Below are 21,950 nucleotides of genomic sequence, written 5' to 3'. Positions count from 1 at the left end.
GCGGGGACAGATCCTGGAACGGGGACAGGGAGACCATGGAAGAATTTCTTTATGTTGTGGGTGGCAGAGCACTGGAACAGCTGCCCAGGGAGGCCCTGGAGTCTCCCTCTCTGGAGACATTCCAAACCCACCTGGACACATTCCAGTGTCACCTGCTCCATGTGACACTGCCTTGACAGGGGGTTGGACTGGATGATCTCCAGAGGTCCTTTTGAACCTCGGTATTCTGTGATTCTGGGAGCTGTTCAGCCTCAAGAGCAGACATCTCAGGGGGGACTTCATCAATGTGTATAAACATCTAAAGGTGGCGTGCCAAGAGGATGGACTAGGCTCTGCTCCGTGGCGCCCAGCAATGGGACAAGAGGCAAAGGGCAGAAACTGATGGAAGTTCCACCTGGATATGAGGAACTTGGTCTTTCATGTGAGCACTGGCGCAGTTTCTCCAGCAAAGCCTCATCCCTGGAAGTGTCTGAGGCCACGGGTGATGGGGCTTGGAGCAACCTGGGATGGTGGAAAATTGTCCATGGCAGGGAGTAGAACCAGATGCTCTTTAAGGTTCCTTCATACCCAAACCATTCTGTAGTTATAATTAATTGAAGCCAGCTTTTCTCATTCTAAATTATAAAAAAGGATCATTTTTCTGGATTGTTTCTGATTAAGAAGAGATCTTGTTGGTGATCAAAACTTACCTCACGAAAACAAAAAAGCTGCTCAGCTGCACCCAGGAATTTCTGTTCACAGAATCACAGAGTGTACAATCATCATCATAAATCCCACAATCACAGAATCATACAATCACGATCATAAATTACAGAACCACAGAATCGTACAATCATGATCATAAAGACCAGAATCATAGAATCACAAAACGTTAAAGGTTTGGAAGGGACTTTAAAGATCATCCCAAGCCTGCCACGGTCAGAGTGAGGCCCCATTAAACCAGGTTGCTCAAGGCCTTATCCCACCTGGCTTTGAAAACTTCCAGCGCTGGGGCATCCACGACTTCCCTGGGCAACCTGCTCTGTTCTCACCACGGTCACAGCAAAGAATTTCCCCCTGATATCCAACAGAAATTCCCCCTTTTTCAACTTGTACGCGTTACTCATTGTCCTGTCTCTGCGCCTCCTTCCTAAGAGGTTTCTCCGACATTCCTGTAGTACCCCACCAAAACTTTATGTTTGCAATTAATTTCCTCATTAATAGTGAGTTAGTTAATTAATTAATTTATTAATTAATTTATTTATTCATTAATTTTTCCTACTCCGGAATTTTGGGACGTGGGACGGGGAAGGGGCGCGGTGCCGCCTCCGCGCCACCAGGGGGCAGCACCGCCCCGCGCCGCGGGCCCGCCTGGCCACGCCCATGGGCACGCCCCGGCCACGCCCCCGGGCCGGAGCCGCACGATGGCGGCGGCAGCGGGCGGGCGGCGGCGGCGGCGCCGCTGAGCGCCGGGAGAGCCCCGAGGGGCGGCGGGGGCTTCCCGCACCCCTTCCCCTTCCCTCATCTCCCCCTCCCCTTTTCCCCCGATCCCCTCCACCCCCGCGTCCTCCCCCGCTGCGCCGTCCATGGTTACGGGCGGCCGGGGCGGCCTCGCAGCGGAGCCGTTTGGGCGGGAGCCGGTCCGGGAGCGGCGGCCGCAGGTGAGCGGGGAGGGCCCGCAGGTGCCCCCCGGGCTGGGCTCGGGGTGCTCGTGGTGGCCTGGGGGTGATGGAAGGGGCGAGGGGAGCGATCCAGGCGTGTCCGTGGAGTTGGGGCACCCCCGCCCTGCCGGCGCTGAACTTGGGGTTTGGTGTTTGTGTGTTTGTCGGTGTTGTTTGTTGGTGAGAATGAGGATTTCTGAAAGTGAGCGCGGGCTGGGGATCTTGGATTTGCTCCCTTGGAGCGGCTCCAGAGGAGGCCACTGAGTTGATGGGAGGGATGCGAGGAAAGGCTGGGAAAATTGGGATTGTCCAGCCTGGAGGAGAGAGGGATCCGGGAAGATCTAATGGGGCTCTGTCAGTGCTTGAATGCAACACGCAGGAAAAATAGAGAGAGACTTTTTATAAGGGTGACAGGATAAGGGGGAATACTCTCACGCTGAGAGTATGGTTAGATTAGATGTCAGGAAGGAATTCATCCCTGGGTGAGTGGTGAGGCCCTGGCACAGGTTGCTCTGAGAAGCTGTGGCTGCCCCTGGATCCCTGGAAGTGTTTAATGCCAGCTTGGATGGGGCTCTGAGCACCCTGGGACAGTGCAAAGTGTCCTTGCCATGGCAGGGGATGGAACAAGGTGAGCTTTAAGGTCCCTTCCCACCCAAACCATTCCCTCATTCTATGAACTCCCACCTGTGGATCTGTAGTGACCCACAGGGTTGGACACGGGGGTCCAAGCTGGGGACACCCCTCCAAAACCCAAAAAACATCTGCAGGGCAGGGCCACCATGGCCACAACCTCCTGCCACCACCCAGCACCACCGGGCTCCCTGCACGCCTCCATCAGGCTCAGTGAGGAACCCTCCTGAATCCCTGGGCACGTCCAGGTGGCCAAAAGCTTCTTTGGGGACCAATATTCCAGCCTGGGGCCTTGTGGCCTGGCTGGTCCCTGGGCCATCCTTCCAGGAGATGCTCCAGGGTGGAGAATTGGAAGGGACACCCTATGGGGTCTGAGGGCTCTGTCCTGTTCTCCAGGGCTCTGTCCCTTCCTCCAGAGCTCTGTCCCTTCCTCCAGGGCTCTGTCCTTTCCTCCAGGGCTCTGTCCTTTCCTCCAGAGCTCTGTCCTTTCATCCAGAGCTCTGTCCCTTCCTCCAGGGCTCTGTCCTTTCCTCCAGAGCTCTGTCCCTTCCTCCAGAGCTCTGTCCTTTCATCCAGTGCTCTGTCCCTTCCTCCAGGGCTCTGTCCCTTCCTCCAGGGCTCTGTCCCTTCCTCCAGAGCTCTGTCCCTTCCTCCAGGGCTCTGTCCCTTCCTCCAGGGCTCTGTCCTGTTCTCCAGAACTCTGTCCCTTCCTCCAGGGCTCTGTCCCTTCCTCCAGAGCTCTGTCATTTCATCCAGGGCTCTGTTCCTTCCTCCAGAGCTCTGTCCCTTCCTCCAGTGCTCTGTCCTGTTCTCCAGAGCTCTGTCCCTTCCTCCAGAACTCTGTCCTTTCCTCCAGGGCTCTGTCCCTTCCTCCAGGGCTCTGTCCTGTTCTCCAGAGCTCTGTCCCTTCCTCCAGAGCTCTGTCCCTTCCTCCAGAGCTCTGTCCCTTCCTCCAGGGCTCTGTCCCTTCCTCCAGAGCTCTGTCCCTTCCTCCAGGGCTCTGTCCCTTTCTCCAGGGCTCTGTCCCTTTCTCCAGGGCTCTGTCCCTTTCTCCAGGGCTCTGTCCCTTCGTCCAGAGCTCCTTTCCTCCAGGGCTCTGTCCTTTTGTCCAGGGATCTGTCCTTTCCTCCAGGGCTCTGTCCCTTCCTCCAGGGCTCTGTCCCTTCCTCCAGGACTCTGTCCCTTCCTCCAGGGCTCTGTCCTTTCATCCAGTGCTCTGTCCCTTCCTCCAGGGCTCTGTCCCTTCCTCCAGGGATCTGTCCTTTTGTCCAGGGATCTGTCCTTTCCTCCAGAGCTCTGTCCCTTCCTCCAGGACTCTGTCCCTTCCTCCAGGGCTCTGTCCCCTTCCCACTGGCTCTTCCCACTCCTCCAAGGGTGTGTCCCCTCCGACGGGAATCCCAAATGGGAATGTCCCTGCTGCTGTCCCTCTCCAGGCTCTCCCACGCTCGGGGAGCTGCATCCTCCTCCCTCCTCGGCCAGCGCTCGCTTGTTTCTGATCTTGGATGTCATCGAGGGTGGAAAATGTGACAGGAAGGAAGGGAGGCTTTTTTTCCCTCCTGCTAAATATGGACTGACATTAAAAAAAAAAAAAAATAAAAAAAATCCAAATACTGTCGTGAAAGGAATCCCGAGCTCTGTTTGTGGAGGGGAGAGCAAAGATGTTTTGTGCCTTTTCATTTCCAGCTGGGAAGTTTCGCAAGGAGCGCTGGAGTCCTTGCCGGGAGCCTCAGGAATTTACTGAGCTCGTTCACAGGACGCTCTCCCAGCGTCTTTTATGCTAAAATAAAAATTAGTCATCCTTTTCTCTGCCTGCCCGTGGCTGGGGGAGAGCTTGCTGCAAGCATGCAGGATGCTTGGAAATATTTAAGGATTTATTTTTTTTTTCCTCCTGTACAAGGAGTTCTAGAAAGGACAGGAAATAAAAGCGCGGCCCCAACAGGAGTTTTTCATCTTTATTTTAATTCCTGTTGCTGCAGCAGGGGAAGGATGTGCAGCCAGGTTTGCAGGGAGGATTTGTCTCTGTGGAGCATCAGATGGAAGGAAACTCTGTGCTGGTTGGGAAAGCACCACTCCCAGGCTCGATGTGGATGGTGATGGCATTGTCACAGGGATCACAGGGGTGGTGATGGCACTGCCACCTCCCTGGTGGCTTCTGCTGTGGCCAGGTGAAGAGCTAGGAAGGTTTTTGGGGAACAGGGAGCCCAAATCCCCTGGGATCTGGGGCTGCTGGGGAGACAGAGACTCAGTGGGCACTGCCACCTTCCCGTTCCACAGGTTTCTTTCCATCCCTGCTGGAGAGCTTCCTGGGGGTTTTTGCCTGATCTTTATTAAAACAGCTTTGCTTAAAGCACCTGGTTGGTTACAGCTGGCTGAAGGTGGTGGAGTCATCCAAGCAACAACTGAATGTGCACGGAGTGCTCTGCTCTGGTGACAAGGTGGGGATTGGTCACCAGATGATCTCGGAGGTCTTTTCCAGCCTAAATGGCTCTGGGATTGTGTGAAAGCACTGGGGGGTGCTGGAACAGATATTTCCCATTTCCAGCGTGCTGGTGCTGCTGTGGACTAAGGAGACACAGCCCTGCCCTCCTGACACATCCCTCACAAACAGCTGCACCTCTGTGCTGCTCTGTGATCCTGCTCCATGTCCAGCATCATCATCCTCATGCATGAGTGGCTCCAATTCCCCTCTCCCTGTCTCCTCCTGCTGCCAGCCTGCATCTGTGCTGCCCCAACCCTCTGAGTTTCCAGCAGGGTAATCCCAGTCCAGAGGCTGTGTGACCTCTGCTGTGCTTGGCTGACACTCTGTGCTCTGTGGGATGCTCCAAACACTGGGGAGCGTGGGGTGGGATATTTTCTGTGGGACTGAGCACCTGGAGTGCTTCCATGGGGTCAGGGCTGGCACCTGTAGGGTTTCCATGGGGTCAGGGGTGTTCCATAGGGTCAGGGGTGGCACCTGTGGGGTTTCCGTGGGGTCAGGGCTGGCACCTGTAGGGTTTCCATAGTGTCAGGAGTGACACCTGTAGGGTTTCCATAGGGTCAGGGGTGGCACCTGAGGGTTTCCATAGGGCCAGGAGTGTTCCATGGGGTCAGGGGTGGCACCTGTAGGGTTTCCATGGGGTCAGGGCTGGCACCTGTAGGGTTTCCATAGGGTCAGGAGTGACACCTGTAGGGTTTCCATAGGGTCAGGAGTGGCACCTGTAGGGTGTCCATGGGGTCAGGGCTGGCACCTGTAGGGTTTCCATAGGGTCAGGGCTGGCACCTGTAGGGTTTCCATGGGGTCAGGGCTGGCACCAGCTGCTCCTGGTCCCCTCTCCTGGTGTGACACGGTGACCCCTGGCAGCTGCTCTCTGGGCTCATTCACAAATCCCATTTTCCCCTGGAAATCAAAGCAATCCCTGGGCTTTCCCCTGGCTGTGGAAGTCACTGGGAGGCAGGCAGGTCTGTGAGCATCCCCAAGGCTGCAGGCAGGAAGAGCCACTTGAGCAGAGGTAGGAAATGTCCGCCTGGAGAGCCATGGCTGATTCATCTCCTGCTCTTTAACACTTTCCCCCTTGCTTTCAGTGGCATCCTGCTGCTTTCCTTCCAGGCTCAGAGCCCAGGGAGGCTGTGGCTGGATCACAGAGCACTGCTGGGTTTCGTGTGTTGTGTTTCTGTGGTTTGGGCTGTGTGGTTATCCAAACTGGATAACCAGAACATCAGCAGTCACATTAGGGAGGATTAATATTTAATATCTAGGGTATGAACCATTGTGCTTAATCACTATCTGAAGGGCTTAGGAAGAGATTTAGTGATAAGCAAGTGATTCCTGAGCTGTCCAGAATGATTTCTTGCATCTTCCTCTGGAGCAGTAGCTCCTGGGTATCGCTGCAGGCTGGTGCAATCCTGTTCTTCCTGATGCCTCCAGTTTTTATAAGTGGCTAGAGTGGCTTTCATCACGAGTGTTTGCTGCTCATTAAACCCCCAAATACAACTCTGGAAACCCTTTTTCTCTGGTGCAGCTCACGTGGCTGGGCTGTCAGAGTGCCACCTGTCAGCACTTGAAACTTCTGTGTGTGTGGGAAACCTGTGGGATCCATGGCATTGTCACTGTCACACACAGGCACCGGTGAAGGGGCAGCTCATTCATTCTTTTGTCTGTCTGACCCCTTTAGGAGGATTTCCAGGTCATCTCCAGGCTCCCACCGTGGTCCTGGAGCTCCCCGTGAGAGCAGTGCTGCTTCCCCAGCTGCTCCATGTGGCCTGACCTGGGTTTTTTCTGTAGTGCAGCAAGGTGGGAGCTGCCCCTCTGGGGAGGGGTTGCTGTGTTTGTGCAGGGAGGAGGGGATGGCGGGGAGTGCTGGCTCCAACAAGAACCTAAAGTGGCTCCAGAAGAAGCAGTAAAGGTTCTCCAAGGGCTGGAGCCCCTCTGCTCTGCTCAGGCTGAGAGCTTCTCTCACCTGGAGAAGAAAAGGCTCCAGGGAGACCTCAGAACCTCTTCCATGGCCTGAAGAGAGGCTCCAGGAGAGCTGGAGAGGGATTTGGGACAAGGGATGGAGGGACAGGACACAGGGAGTGGATTCCCACTGCCAGAGGTTGGGTCAGACAGGATTTCAGAAGGAAATGTTTGCCTGTGAGGGTGGGCAGGCCCTGGCACAGGGTGCCCAGAGAAGCTGTGGCTGCTCCATCCCCAGGCTGGACAGGACTTGGAGCAACCTGGGATGGTGGAAGATGTCCTTTATCATGGCTGGGGGTTGGAATGAGATGAGCTTTAAGGTCCCTCCCAACCCAAGCCATGCTGTGATTCCACAATTCTGTACCAGAGCATTCCAGTCATTCATCTCCACAGCCCCAAGTCCTGCAGGTTTGAGGTTGTGTCTCCATGGAGGGAAGCCCTGTGTGCCTGCCCCTCCCTCCCTGGCCCAAATCAGGGCTCTCCTGGCTGGAGGCATCACCCACAGCTTTCAAACCCACCGTGCTGTGGTTCTTCCTGTGGTACCTGTGTGTTTATGGCAGCTGCAGGTTTGATGGTGGCAGTCAAAACACCTGAGTGTGGGTTGGGTTTGGCACATTGGTCGTGCACAACGTCCTGGTGTCTGCTGTAACAGGCATGGAGCTTGGAAATCTTTATAAAATTGGGAATATTTTTTCCCCAAAAAGACCTGTGGAAGAATTACACCTGTGGGAGAATAACAGGTGTGGAGGTTGGAAATATTTTTAAAATTGGAACTAATTTTTTTCCCCAAACAGAAGAATTAGAGAATCAGGGAATAATTTGGGTTGGAATGGACCTTAAAGCTCATCTCATTCCAGCTTAAATAATAATGATAAAGGACACCTTCCACCATCCCAGGTTGCTCCAAGCCCTGTCCAACCTGGCCTTGAGAAAGCTCCTTTTCTTCTCTGTGCAAACAAACAGATCGCTTGCTCAGGCAGCAGTGACTCTTTATTCCAGAATAATTTGTTGTCCTAATTCCTTCCTGTTGAAGCAACTCCATTTTGCATGGAATAATTAGCACTAATTTGGGCCTGGGATGGGAAACAAGAGTTCTCTGACTTCAGAGGAGCAGACGAGAGTGTAACCTCTGCCTTTCCCACGTGAGTCAGGTCATGCCATGCCATCTGAAGCAAAATTAAAAGCTGTCTGTGAGCCCAAGCATTGCAGGGTGGCAGGAGGTGGAGGTGTCACCAGTTTGAAGCTTTCTGCTGTTGCAGGGAGCCGAGCACAAGTGTGGTGAGGGGAGGAACAGAGCAGCACCTCCTTCCTTCTTGGCTGAGGCTGAGGAACAAATAAACAGAAATGTTCTCACTGCCCTGATGTGAAAAGCTGCTTCTGAGCCAGCCTGGCCTGTTGGTGGATTCCTGGCACCCCAGCCAAGCACTTGAGACCTTTTTATTGCCACAAGGAGGATTTCCTCATCCTGCCCCGCAGTCTGACTCCATCCACTGCTATTTTCTGGTCCTTCCAGGACATCCCTGCTCTGCCTTCCTTTGTGAGGGAAGGGAAAGCAGCCAAATCCCTTCCCTGCCCCAAATCCCTGCATGTCTGAAGAAGGGGAGGCGCAGGGCATCCTTCCTGCTTTACCCAGGTAAAATGAGATGAATTTCAGTGCAGGTTCAGTGTTTGCTGATGGGGTTGTGAGCACTGAGGCCATGGACATCTCTTCAGGGTGGGTCCTGGAGGAATTGGAAATGGGAGATGTCCAGCCTGGAAATGCCAGCTGGCAGAAAATGAACTTTTATTGGCTTGATACGTGACCAGCAGACACCTTGGTTGATTGATGCTGCTTAGACACAGAGTTTTAAAACCTGAATTCATAATTTGGGGGTCCAGGACACTTCTTGGCACTCCAAACTCCATCAGTAAAGGTGTGTTAGAGGCTCATTGTGTGTGACAGTGTTCACAGGGGTCTGAGGATGAGGGAAGAGACGAGGATCTGACTCCATCTTTCAGAAGGCTTGATTTATTATTTTATGATATATATTACATTAAAACTATACTAAAAGGATAGAAGAAAGGATTTCATCAGAAGGCTAGCAAGAATAGAAAAAGAAAGACTGTTAACAAAAGCTTGTGTCTCAGACTTTCTGTCCAAACCATCTCACTGTGATTGGCCATTAATTAGAAACATCCAACATGGGCTAATCACAGATGCACCTGTTGCATTCCACAGCAGAAGATAATCAATTTTACATTTTGTTCCTGAGGCCTCTCAGCTTCTCAGGAGTAAAAATCCTAAAGAAAGGATTTTTCATAAAAGATGTCTGTGACAATTGTGGAGGTGCTGCAGCAGCATACCTGTCTGAAAAAGCAGGGTTTGGCCTGTTGGAGCTTGTTGGTTTTGTGGATGAAGTAATAGGTGAGAGGAAGGCTGGATGCAGGTATGAGCAGTGAATCAATCAGCACTGGATCGCTCTGGGGCTGAACCAGCACCCCCAGCATGACTGTCCTCCCATATCAGGAGGTTTTGAAATAATCTCTGATTGTTGTGATGATCTAAACCCCAGGGGGGTTAGCTGGCTTTGGGCTCCACCCCAGCAGTGGTGACCTTGCTCCAGGGCTGAGGGGAGCAGCAGTTCCTGCTGAGGCTGCTGAGGCCAGGATGTGTCCCTGGGGCTGTTCTTCCCCGGGGAGCTGGAGATCATCTGCCCAAAAGAGAATTTGTGGAGCTTCTCCCCAAAACTGCCACCCAGCCATCCTCACTTGTCCTCTGGGAGCACTGATCATGGAATCACAGAATCACAGCGTGGTTTGGTTGAAAAGGGCCTTGAAGATCATCTCATTCCACTCCCTGCCATGTGCAGGGACACTTTCCACTATCCCAGGGTGCTCCAAGCCCCATCCTTGGGCACTGCCAGGGATCCAGGGGCAGCCACAGCTTCTCTGGGCACCCTGTGCCAGGGCCTGCCCACCCTCACAGGGAACAATTCCTTCCCAATATCTGATCTAAACCTCCTCTCTTTCAGTGGGAAGCCATTCCCCCTTCTCCTGTTGCTCCAGTCTCTTTTTTTATTTTTATAATATTAGGAAAGCCCCAGTTAGGTCATGCCAAAGCCTTCCCTTCTCCAGGCTGAGCAATCCCAGTTCTCTCTCTTTCCTCACAGCAGATCTGATCATCTTGGTGGCCTCCACTGGACTCCTTCCAAGAGGCCACAGTGGTGAATTTGCCAATTAAGCAGCAGATCCACAAATCCCTGGCATTGTCTGAGCTCCATCCCTGGCATTGTCTGAGCTCCATCCCTGGCATTGTGTGAGCTCCATGCCTGGCATTGTGTGAGCTCCATCCCTGGCATTGTCTGAGCTCCATCCCTGGCATTGTCTGAGCTCCATCCCTGGCATTGTCTGAGCTCCATCCCTGGCATTGTGTGGGCTCCATCCCTGGCATTGCCTGAGCTCCATCCCTGGCATTGCCTGAGCTCCATCCCTGGCATTGTCTGAGCTCCATCCCTGGCATTGTGTGGGCTCCATCCCTGGCATTGCCTGAGCTCCATCCCTGGCATTGCCTGAGCTCCATCCCTGGCATTGTCTGAGCTCCATCCCTGGCATTGTGTGAGCTCCATCCCTGGCATTGTCTGAGCTCCATCCCTGGCATTGCCTGAGCTCCATCCCTGGCATTGTCTGAGCTCCATCCCTGGCATTGTGTGAGCTCCATCCCTGGCATTGTGTGAGCTCCATCCCTGGCATTGTCTGAGCTCCATCCCTGGCATTGTGTGAGCTCCGTCCCTGGCATTGTCTGAGCTCCATCCCTGGCATTGTCTGAGCTCCATCCCTGGCATTGTCTGAGCTCCATCCCTTCCTTTCCACCTGGATTTTTGGAGGTAGCGTGTCAGTTCCTCCTCTGGGGATTTCAAACACTTCAATCACAACCTCAGGGCTGATGGGACTCATTTGTGTCAGTCCCTGCTGTTGTGCTCCCTGTCACACAGGGTTCTGCACCCAGGAAATCTGCTCCTGGCCCCAGTGGGGTTGCAACCAGCTCAAAGTGCTGCTTGCTTCCAGCCACTCCATCCCCAAAAAACTCTGCTATACCCAGTGCTGACCCAGCCCTGGACCAGGGACAGGAGCAGCAGGGCTGGAGGAAGAAATGACCAAGCAAGGCAGGGAAATAGGTGACAAAAAAAAAGCCAGGAAGGAACTCAGGTCTCCAAACCAGGAGCAAAAGGCTCTGCCAATCCTGATGCTGTTAGAGCTTTCTGGAACCCTCAAATAAGTAAATCTCCCTGAGTAAGAGGAGAAATATGAAGAACAGGATTTGCTTTTGTGTGTGATTTTTTTAAAAAGCATTTTAGTGGTTTATAAAGATTCCAGCACAGCCTCCTGCTCCAGGCACCATGATCAGCACAGGAATATCCTGGCTCACGACCTGCAGGTCGAGAGGTACCATCAATTTTTCTGCTGATATTGTGTGGCAGGCCAGCATGCAAAACTTTTCCTGCTGCTTTACAATTTGAATCATGTTTTTATCACACCAGCAGATAATCATCTCACTCGTGTTGCAGAAGCCCAGCTCATGTGGATGTGTTTGAAAATAAATATATTCACATGTGTTTGCCAGTGGTGTTGAACACATGGTGTGTCTCAGAGCCTCTGGATTTCACTCTCTTGCAAACTGGCCACTCTTGAAGGCTCAGAAGTACAACTTTATTCCAAATGCTGCAGTTTCATACCCCTTCCACAGCAGACACTAATGCCATCCCCTCAATGATGAATTAGAGATGAATGGAGATGAGTTAGAAATGAATAATAAATTGGAAAGCATGGATAATCCTCGAGATTTTCTCTTGAGGAGACTTTAAACCTATTTGGCTACAGGCAAATAGATGTTTTTAATCCCAGTTGCTGTGTAGAATTTGCATCCTCGTTCTGGTGGCAGGGTGAAAATGCCAGGTGGCATCTTTGGGTGCCTTGGTGGCAGCAGTTTATCTTTAGATACTGAGACTGGGATTAGAGAGGTTCAATTATTTTCTAATCTTATCTAGGAGTGTGCTTGATAACCCTTTCCATGAAGAAATTTTCCTTTCTATCCAATCTAAACTTCCCCTGGTGCAACTTGAGGCTGTTTCCTTCTGTCCTGTCCCTGTTCCCTGGGAGCAGAGCCTGATCCCCGCCTGGCTCCAGCCTTCTGCCAGGGACTTGGATTCAGACAACTCATTTATCTTCTTTTTATCCCTGTCTTGCCCTTCAGTGGTGGTGTGAGGGTTATTTTTTGACTCCAGGTGAAATCTGTGGCCCAGCCATTTGTGCTTGAACTGGGGCTGTGGTTCTAGGTCTGGCCTCCCAGAATCCAACATCCAACTGAATAAAAGCAGGGATAATAAATCAGGAAAAGGCTAGTTGAGAGAGGAAAGCAGCTGTGGAAGGGCTGAGGTGGATCCCTGCTCTCCTGAGAGGTAAATAAAAGGTGCAGTCATGTTTTCTCATCTCTCTGATCCCCTTCTCAACTGAGGCTCCAGAAAGGATGATGGCAAACCTGGTGGCTGCCTGAGCTTGGATCCATCAGCATTTAGGATGGTTTGGAGGGTCTCCAAGTGAATTCATCCCTCTTGGTGGCTGTTGTGAGGGTCCTTGTGGCACCTCATGTCCCTCAGCCAGGGCTGCAGGGGAGCTCTTGGTGATCCATGTGCAAAGCCAGTGCTGCAGGTGCATCTCCCACAAAGGTGACACATCTGATCCACCCAGGATTGGCTGTGGAGGCACCTGAGTATCTGATACTGCTTCTTGTGTCCAGGTTTTATTCATGATATAACGATGGATTTACTCCTCACTTCCCTTAAAATGTTTCAGAGCAACTTCTGTGCCTGTGCAGAGGGATTTGCCTTTTTTTTTTTTCTCCAGGATATTCTGTGGGGGTTGTTGGAGTTTATGTAACTTCCCATATGTTGCCCTCTTCTTGTAGAAACTTGAAGATAAATTGTGAAATGCAGGGAGCTGCTTTAAAAGGATCCATCCTCAGCTGGAGCTCATCCTGTTTGCAGGCAGAAAGGGGAACCTGGGAGCCCTCAGTGCCAGTTTGCTCTGTGGCACAGCTGAGCGAGCAGCATGGCATGGAGCATCTGGTGCTGCTGCAGGGGGAGGCTGGGGGCAGCTGGCACATGCTGGGAGACTGGTGCTTTCTCCATGGAGGGGCTGCAGCATCCCCTGCAAGTTCTTTCCTCTTTCCAGAGCTGCTGCATTCCCTGCAGGCCCCTCTGCCCAGCACAGAGGGTGTTTTAGGTGGAGGTTTAAGTCAGGATTTGTTAAACCACTTTGCTGGGCCTGATCCTGCCAGGTGCTGCTTGGTCTGCATTGCCATGTGTATCAGAGAATCATGGAATTGTTTGGGTTGGAAAAGCTCTGTAAGATCTTTGAGTCCAGCCATTCCCCCAGCACTGCCAAGGCCACCACTGACCATGTCCCCAGGTGCCACATCCACATGGCTTCTAAATCCCTCCAGGGATGGGGACTCCAACACTGCCCTGGGCAGCTGTGCCAGGGCTGGAGAGCCCTTTCCATGAAGAAATTTCCCTAAATATCCAATGTAACCCTCCCTTGGCCCAGCCTGAGGCCGTTCCCTCTCCTCCTGTCCCTGTTCCCTGGGAGCAGAGCCCGACCCCCCGGCTGTCCCCTCAGAGCCACAAGGTCCCCCCTGATCCCCCTTTGCTCCAGGCTGAGCCCCTTCCCAGCTCCCTCAGCCCCTCCTGGTGCTCCAGACCCTTCCCCAGCTCCATTGCCCACATCAAAGGGTCTGAGGGTGCTCAGTGTCCTGCAGATCCACATTTCTTGAGCCACAAGCTCAGCTGGTAGGAGATTCATGGCTCTTGTTCTCTGCAAACTTAAACAAAGCCCTTCGCTCATCACCCAGGTCATTCCTGCTTATCATTTTTGAGAATGGTTCAGTCCCAAGTGCCAAAGGAATTGTAGGCAGGATGCTGGCAGAGCTTGGAGCTGCCTTCCCCTGGGGCATCACACCATGTGCAGTTAGGGTCTCCCAAAACATCCCTTTCCATTCCCTCTGCAACCCCCCTGGAGCAAAGCCAGGGAGCCCCGGCACTGAACAAACCCCTCTTTGGAATTTCAGGGCTGAGAAACTGAATTTGTGCTCTGCCTATTGCTCTTGTTTGTGGACAGAGAAGGAGGAACTAACTCTGTGCACAAAGTGGATGGGAGAGGTGGAAAGTCCTGAGGGGAAAAAGTGCTTCAGGGATGAGCCACAGCAGGTCTGCCTGGGTCCCTTCTTTAGGGTCCCTTCCAACCCAAACCATTCCATGATTCAGTGATTCTGTGAAGCTCTGGCATTCTGGGCAGCAGAAAAAGGCAGAACTTGTTGAGAACTGCCTGGAAACTTCAGCCAGGGCTCCTGGACAGCCAGTGCTGGGAAAACTGAGCTCCCCCACATCCAAACCCAGGAACTGACCCATTTGGGGTTTTCTGAAGTTACTGCAAGATCATGAGTGTCTTTAGGAAGCCAGGAACTTTGCAGTTGCTCAATACTCACTCAGCTGCTTTGGCATGGCTTATTTGGAATGGCTTTATTTTTGTAGGATGGATTCAGAGTTCCCAGCGTGGGATCTTTGGAGATGAGTGTGTTTAGCTGCTGTGGAAAGAGGTCCTTGAGAGGTGGGGTCTGGCTTGGTGGCTGTGGCTTCGCTGGAGGTGACATGACAGACCAGAACACCAGTCTTGGAGTTTAATTAGTTTAAATGTCTCTGCTGCACAAAACAAATTCCTGCCTTTTGCTGCCCAGAATGCCAGAATTTCATAAAATCTTTGAATCATGGAATGGTTTGGGTTGGAAGGGACCCTAAAAACCATCTGGTTCCAACCCCTGCCATGGGCAGGGACACCTTTTACTGTCCCAGGGTGCTCCAAGCCCCATCCAACCTGGCATTAAACACTTGCAGGGATCCAGGGACAGCTCCAGCTTCTCTTGTGCTTGAAGGGTGCAAATCTCACAGGCTCAGTTTGGGAGAGAATCTTTAAAATTGTGTTTTGAAGCTTGCAAGGATTCATCCTTTCAGAGAACTCATGATGCTGTGTGTGTACAGGGAGATTAATTTTGGGCTGTTCAGTGCCCCACAGGCCAAGGAAAGTGCCATGGATTTAAGGAAATTTGAGTTCCTGAAGCCAGAGAAGGTATCCCTGCCCAGCTAAGATCATTCTTTATATTTAATATTGAATTCTCCCTCCCCTGCTGCTTCATTAAGGCAGTGGAGTTGCAGAAATGTCATTAATTAACTAATGAAGGACAGGGGGGTAGTGCAGTGACAGCTTCCATAGGTGCCTGCTGTTATTCCAGGCTTTTCAATCCAGCATGGAAAGGTCACCTCTGCATTACCCATCATGGCTGGGGCTGCTCCCATCCCACGTCCAGAACTTTCTGTGCCACTTCAGCTGCTCCCAGCCCCTGTGATGGTCCTGGCAGTGCATTCCATGTCCCCCCTCCAAAATGGGATTCCAGGCAGGCTCCCAGCCCTGCCATCAGATCCTGAGCCCAGGGCTAGGAACAGGTTTGCCACTTCCACTTTTTTTTTTTTTTTTCCCATTTTGCCTGTTACAGGAATTGTTGCTGACCTTTTTATTGTATTTGTGTTCCCCCCCATATGAAGGAAGGAATGATGAATCTGACTCCATGTTCTCAGAAGGCTAATTTATTATTTTATGATACTATATTATATTAAAGAATTATAAACTACACTAAAGAATACAGAAAGGATACTTAGAGAAGGCTAAAAAGATAATAATGAAAACTGCTGACTCTTTCCAGAGTCCTGACACAGCTTGGCCCTGATTGGCCAAAGAGTGAAAACAACTCCCAGCAGAATCCAATGGAACAATCACCTGTGGGTGAACAATCTCCAAACACATTCCACATGAGCACAACACAGGAGAAGCAAATGAGATAAGAATTGTTTTCCTTTTTCTCTGAGGCTTCTCAGCTTCCCAGGACAAAAATCCTGGGCAAAGAGATTTTTCCAGAAAATGTGAATGTGACTCCTCCTCAAGTATTCCTTGAGCTTTGTCTTCTCTGGCAGGACTGGGCTGTTGGCACAGGGCATTTCCAGGAGGATTGTTTTGTTCTGGAGGTGACAAATGGCAGCTCAGCTCCTTTGGGATGCTGTGACACTTCCCAGGGGAGCACCTGGAATGCAGAGCTCAGATCTCTGTGTCTCTCCCTGAATGAAACCCTTATTTAAGGTCCTGCAGGCTCTGCCCTGGGGAGATTCAGAGTTCAGCCACTGGATTAATGAATTTTGGTGGGTTTTTTGGAGAACCAGTCCTGTGTCAAGCCTTGGCAGGTGCTGTGGCACAAACCCACCTTTGGACTTGGGCTGCCAAGTTCCATCCCTGGGCCAGCTCTCAGTAACAGTGGCTTTTGCCAAAGGCAGGATGGAATTTTGTGTCCTTCCTGTAGGAAGCCCTTGCAGTGACCCTCCTGTGGCTCTTCAGCCAGTTCTGAAGCATCTCTGGCTACCCCAATTTGCCTGTGGTCACTTGATGTGCAGTTCCAAATGACCCTGTGGTGTTGGATGTTACATTAGAATACATTTTTCTCATTGCTGACGGTTTTACTTCATATATATTTTAGAAGCTGGGCCCTGATTTGATTTGAAGCTATCAAAACATTGAATAAAACACTCCAAAGCTTTCAAAGCATTTGAACTGTGTTCTCCCCTCAGACATTCTCAGTCATTTCCATCCTGGATCTGAGCCCCAGGTTGCAGGTTGCTCCTTAGATCCGCCTCCAGAGAGAAACAAGAGGCTTGAGGAACATTGGGAATGATGGTTTGGGGGAGAGGAACTGAAAAGGAGTGTGGTGGTTAAATCTCTTCTTGCTACTAAGAGCCACTTGAATTTATTTTTGGGAGCAATTTTGGTCCATCCTGTTCTGAAGCTAAATTCATTATTTACTTTTTGGATTATCTCTTCCTTCCCTCTTGGCCTCCAGCTGCCAAAGCCTCCCTTCTCCCCCCATGCCCTGGCACCCAGAATTGCAGCATCCTGAGCTCCAGCACTGCAGATGTGCCAGATGGGGACACTGAGCTCCTGCAGGTCTCAATTTTGGAAGCAACACAAAAATGATGATTTGAGAAAAACTTTCTTTTTGTACTGAATTTTGTCAGAGCCCAGCAGTGTTGAACAGGCACCTCAAGCTTTGTGCCAGAGAGCTCCCAAGTGTTGCTGCTGTTCATGGGATGGTTTGGGTTGGAAAGACCTTAAAGACCAACAATTCCAACCAGCAGGGACACCTTCCACTAGGCCAGGTTGCTCCAAGCCCCTCAAACCTGGCCTTAAAGCCACAAACATCCTCTGCTTCTGAAAACCTGCCCCCTTTTGTCCCTTTGCTGTGGACAAAATCACACACCAAACACTTGCCCACTTAATTCTCACATCTGTTATTTTTCTTTCCTCTGTTTTTTAGCAGCTTTGAGTGCAAAGATGCCTATTTGTTGTTTCCTGGGTGCAGAGTTGAAACTCTTTAATATTTCTGTCTTCTGTGAGCTCTGTTCCATGAACCTTCCTTCACTCCCCACCCTCCTCCCATTTATCAAAGCCTGCCTTGCTCACACATTTGGTGCCTGATGAGGGCCTGGGGTTATTCCCATTGTGTCACACCAGGCTGCCTGCTGTCCCCAGGGAGAAGGGGATGGATGTGAAATGAAAGGAGAGGAGGAGTTGGTGCTGTGGGACTGAGAAATGCTGGTCTTTGAAATGCCCTAAGCCTGGAGGCTCTTGCTTGGAGAACAGGCCCAATGATGCTGGCCACTTCCCACTCCAGTTCCCTATTCCTTGGTCCAACAGGGATTTATTCCCTCAGAAATGGGGCTCATTCATCCCACTTCAGGTAATGGGCAGCTGAGGAGGCAACAATTTAATTTTTTTCCTAGAATAGAACATTCTGCATTGACTTCCATGTTTGACAATTAGCTGTGAAACCTTGTGGTCTTTGATTTCAAGTGCTGTGAGCTGAACTCGGTGGTTTAGGCACAGAATCTCAGAATGGTTTGGGTTGGGATCTTTAAAGACCATCCCATTCCAATCCCTGCCACAAGCAGGGCCACCTTCCATAGACCAGATTGCTCCAAACCCCATTCAGCCTGGCCTTGGACACTTCCAGGGATGGGACAACCTGTGCCAGAGCCTCACCACCCCCACAGGGAATCATTTCTGCCTAATATCCAATCCAAACTCTTTCAATTCTGTCTCCCAGCCTCTCTTTCACCTTAGTGTCAGCTCTGCCTCTTTCACCATTAACATCTGCACTTAATATTCCCACTTCCTGCTTAATGATTAGAGGGATCAAGCCCTGTCTTGTCCAAATTGGGAGTTCTCTGTGGCCCTGGTGAGCAGCACTGGCCCCTCCATCAATCCCTGGCTGAGCAGGGAGTGCTGCTGCCCCGGTGCCAGGAGGAAATGAAGGTGCCAAGAGCTGCTGAGGTGTTTCACGGCAGGGTGAGCTGATGTAAGATGGAGCTGGTGTTGTTTTGGAGAGCTGATTTTTCTGTTCTCTCCTTCCTGCACGTGTTGGACCACGTCTGGTGGTGAGTAAGGCAGCTCAGCTTGCTTCCCTTGGCGTGCTCTGGCACAGCACCCTGGCCTGGCCAGCACTGGGGCTGACACAGAGCCTGGCACAGCTGGTTCTGGGGATGCTTGGAGGAGAAGGGAGCTCTCACCTGGTGTCAGTGGCCTCTCTGATCATCCAGCACAGAATTCCCAGCTCCACTGGACGTCCTGCATGCCTGACTCCTGCCTCTGGTTAGGCTGAAAGGAAAATGTGGGAACCAGATGTGGCCCACCAGCACTATCTTGTTTAACACCCCATCTCCAGATGTTTCCAGCTTGTAGTGCTAATTTCCACTTGCAGTTATCCAAGAGACAAATCCAAGATGCTTGCTGCCTGTAGAAAGAGGAGTCCAGCTGACCTTAGTGTTCTCTCTTGCTTTGCTCAGTCCCACATCTCTTCCACCAGGTAGGACAAGCCCATCTCCAAACTGTCCCTTCCATCTCAAAATTCATCTTACAGTGAAACTTTTCATTCATTCTCTGGATAAGAGGATTGAAAAGCAAGAAGAATTGGATTTTTGCTTTTTGAAGAGGATTCCAACTGACCTCAGTGTTCTCTCTTGCTTTGCTCAGTCCCACATCTCTTACACCAGGTAGAACAGCTCTGCCCATCTCTAAACTGCCCTTCCTACTCAAAATCATCTCAGAGTGAAACTTTTCCTTCATTCTCTGGATAAGAGGATTGAAAAGCAAGAAGAATTGGATTTTTGCTTTAGAAAGAGAAGTCCAACTGACCTCAGTGTTATCTCTTGCTTTGCTCAGTCCCACATTTCTTGCACCAGGTAGGACAAACCCATCTCCAAACTGTCCCTTCCATCTCAAAATCATCTTACCGTGGAATTTTTTCTTCATTCTCTGGGGAAGAGAATTGAAAAGCAAGAAGAATCACATTTTTGCCCAGGAAATGTTGTACTTTTCAAGGGCATTTCATCACATCCTTTTTTGAAGGCTGTAAGAACAGCTTTCTCCAAGGGATGCTCTTCCCTTGGGACTGCATGTGCTTTTCTTAAATTTCACCAGCACGTGACCACAGGGCATGGAAGGACTTGCAGGAATGTTCCTAACTCCCTTTGAAAGGCAAGCTGTTCTTCCAGCCTCTTGCAGAATCACTCTGACAGGAGACTCTGCAATCAGGCTGCAGAGGTAATTGCATTTGTAATGTGAAAGACAGAACAGGGTCTATAATTCTCATCCTCAACAGGCTCTGCAGGGACTCAAGGTAATAAAAAAAAAACCCAAAAAAACAAAACCCAAACCAACAGACCCAATCACTGCTTCTGACATTTGTGATTGGTCTGGGCAAAATATTAGGAAACAACATACTCAAGGGGACAAGATGATCTCATACAGCTGATTTTAAAGCAACATGCTCCCGTGGAAATTTGTTTCCATGCCTGTTGCAGAGCCCTGGCTGCTGCCTGGATCTCCCCTGCCCCCCCTGGCCCAGCTCAGCTTCGTCAGCAAGTTCCAGTTCAACTTCTGCCTTTTATTTTGTGCCTGTACCTGAGTGAGCTCCATTCCTCAGTAAAAGCTCTTTGTCAGAGGAAAGGCTTCCAGGATGCTGCCAGCAACTCATTGTCCATTTCCTGAGGAGAACTGCTTGCTTTTAAGTAGTTTGCCTGAAATCTTGAATATTCCAGTGCAGCTAAGGCTTCCTGTGTTGGTTTGCTTTCCTGGGATGAAGTTCCAGCCACCCACATGAGCTGTCTGGATTTAGTTTGGAGTCTGGAGAAGAAATCTCTGCTGCAGGGTTTCACCATCACTGTGTTGTTGTTCCTCTCACATTGCGATATGCGACTGTCCTGGATGTGGCAACTGATTTACAAGCAGCAGCTCCCCACTGATTATTGCTTGTTTATTGCTGTTAATTGTTGGATTTTGAGGGGTGTGGGGACAGGAGCTGGACTGGAGCAAGCTACAGCCTTGAAGGTTGGAGGTTGGATGTAGCAATGTTGGAAAAAAATCATATTTGGATCCTTGGCTTGGGTGAGGGATGCTTCTGCCATGGCACATCCTCCCTGGTCCTTCCTCCAGTGCAGATCAGACCTTTATGATGTTCATAGCTCCTCAGTATGAAGGCAGTGGAAGGATCTTGGCATCCCAGGTGGAGATGAACTTGTTTGCATCCAAGTTCCTCAAGGTTTTCCTCTGATAAAGCCTTGGTGCTCCCCATTTGGCTGGCTGGAACACCAGGCTGGTTCTTTCTTCCATGTCATCATGTGGGCTTTCCCAATAGAACGTTGCTCATTCAGTCCCATGTTTTGAAAAAGAATAGACCAGATTATCTTTCCAGAGCCTGACTCTTGCTGGTTTTTCAGCTGCTGTGGCCATGAATGAAGTGATGCAGGAGAAACTTCTCCAGAACTGACCGTACCTTCCTCTCTGCCTCTGAAGGCTTTACCCTCCCTGAAAGCTTTCCATTCTCATTAAATCCACCCATAGCAATGAAACCTGAAAAAACCATGAACTCCCACCTCCAGCAGGCTGGCTGGTGCTGGTGTTGTTTGGGTTTTTAACTGGGGAGAATGAGTCAGCCTGTCCTCAGAAAGCACCAGGACTATCAGCACCGCTTGACCATCAGTTTCCTGTTGCTCCCTTTTGTTTCTCTCATTTTTTTTTTATTTTGTTGAAGCTTTTAGGGCCTGGATGCACAACTGTGAGAGTGTCTGGATGTTTCCCACTACTGGGACTCTACTGTGTGTGTCTTCTCTGATTATTTTTTTTCAAAAGGAGGACCAGAAAGATTCAGAGATCAAGACCTTGTCTGAACATCAACTTCCAGAACCATAACTCAACTGCTGGCCTTAGGGAGCTGTCAGGTCTTCAAATAAATATTTATAAATAAATTCACACAACTTGATTGCAATGTTGCTTAAAGCAGATCTTAAAACATGTTAACTATTTTGGGGTAAAGCTTTAATGGTAGGTTAGGTCACAGAGGACTGATGAAGTTATGGCAAACTCATACCAAACTCTAGTGTTTGGTCTCTGGGAGATGGCCTTGGTGTCCCAACCCATGTTTTGCATGCTGGGCACTCCTATTTTTTATTTTCCTAAAAGAAAGGAGCTCGGGGATGTGCAGGAATGCCAGAGCAGAGCTTGTGTGCTGGGATGCTGAAGGCACATCTTTGTCATGTCAGCATGTGGGAATATCTGCGTGGAAACCTGTGCTTTTGGGGATGGGAACCATCCTGAGTGAAGGCAGAGCAGATGGGACATGCAGCCTGAACCAGCCTGTCTCGTTTGTGCTTTATTAATTAGACATCTTATCAGAGTCATCTGTGTTTTCTTTCCTTTTCTCCTTTCCAAACCAGTTCTGCTGCTTCGCTGCCCGCAGAGCCTCTGATGAGGAGCCCAGTTTGAATCCCTGAGAGTTGCATGGCAGCACTTGTTCATTGTGCTGTGTGTTAGCAGTGTAAAAACTTTGGGGAGAGGACTCAGAGGAGTTTTGTGAGCTCTGGGGAATCAGAATTTTGGATGTTGATGGTGCTGTCCTGGTTGCACATCCTCCCCCTGTGTACTGTCAGTGTTTGTAAGAATTTCCACGGGTTAATCACAGAACCACAGAATGGTTTCAGTTGGAAGGGGCTTAAAAATCCACTTGTTCCAAACCCTGCCATGGGCTGGGACAGCTTCCACTGTCCCAGGGTGCTCCAAGCCCC

The 21,950-nt window shown here is 50.7% G+C and overlaps 1 protein-coding gene across 1 annotated transcript in view; it reads left to right on the top strand.

Moving 5' to 3' along the window:
- The first annotated feature begins 1,450 nt into the window (after positions 1 to 1,450).
- The window catches only part of PTPRA (protein tyrosine phosphatase receptor type A), a 135,542-nt gene continuing 115,042 nt past the window's right edge, over positions 1,451 to 21,950 (top strand). Inside the window, exon 1 of the mRNA XM_058024575.1 lies at positions 1,451 to 1,640. The gene's annotated coding sequence lies outside the window, so the exon portion shown is untranslated. The remainder of the gene's footprint in view (positions 1,641 to 21,950) is intronic.

Source organism: Melospiza georgiana, chromosome 5, assembly GCF_028018845.1.
Source record: "Melospiza georgiana isolate bMelGeo1 chromosome 5, bMelGeo1.pri, whole genome shotgun sequence".
In the NCBI taxonomy this organism is placed as follows: domain Eukaryota; kingdom Metazoa; phylum Chordata; class Aves; order Passeriformes; family Passerellidae; genus Melospiza; species Melospiza georgiana.
This window is presented reverse-complemented; position numbering and strand designations above follow the sequence as displayed.